This window comes from Orycteropus afer, unplaced genomic scaffold (assembly GCF_000298275.1).
Source record: "Orycteropus afer afer isolate SDZICR_OR568_19922 unplaced genomic scaffold, OryAfe1.0 scaffold00080, whole genome shotgun sequence".
NCBI classification, from domain to species: domain Eukaryota; kingdom Metazoa; phylum Chordata; class Mammalia; order Tubulidentata; family Orycteropodidae; genus Orycteropus; species Orycteropus afer.
The window spans coordinates 3,723,480-3,724,006 of NW_006921667.1; positions in this window are offsets into that span (position 1 = coordinate 3,723,480).

Here is a 527-nt window from a genome sequence, read left to right on the forward strand (position 1 = left end):
CTTGCTGCGCCGCGTTCTCCCACTCGCAGCTCTGAGGGGGCGCCGGACGCTCAGCGCTCCAGGCCGGAGGGAAGATCTGAGGCCCGAACCGTCAACGGTCCAGGGGCCCTGTTCATCAGGGGCGTAAGGATAGAGGAGGGACGGCCACCTACTGCCTTGGAGGGTTCCAGAGAGCCCTGGTGCCCGCGCGCAACAGCCTCAGCCGCGGATCGTCGAGGTTCATGCCCCCCGCCCTGGACAGAGAGACCCTCACGAAGCTGGCCCTAGGGTGGCCGGGAGACACAGAGGCGGGGACTGAACCAAGGCCCAGGATGCCGAGGGAGTCCACAGGGCCGGTCGCGTCCGACCCTCGTGGAGCAAAGCCGGCCTGGGTTCGAAACCTGGCTGCAGCTCGGACCTCTGCGGGCGCCCAACCCCCGCTCCGCGGGCCGCGCGCTCAACCAGAAATCATGCTAGAGACTCGGACTCTGAAGGCTAATTCATGGCCGGAAACCAGCGCAGCCGTGACCGCGGCGCCTGGACGTGAG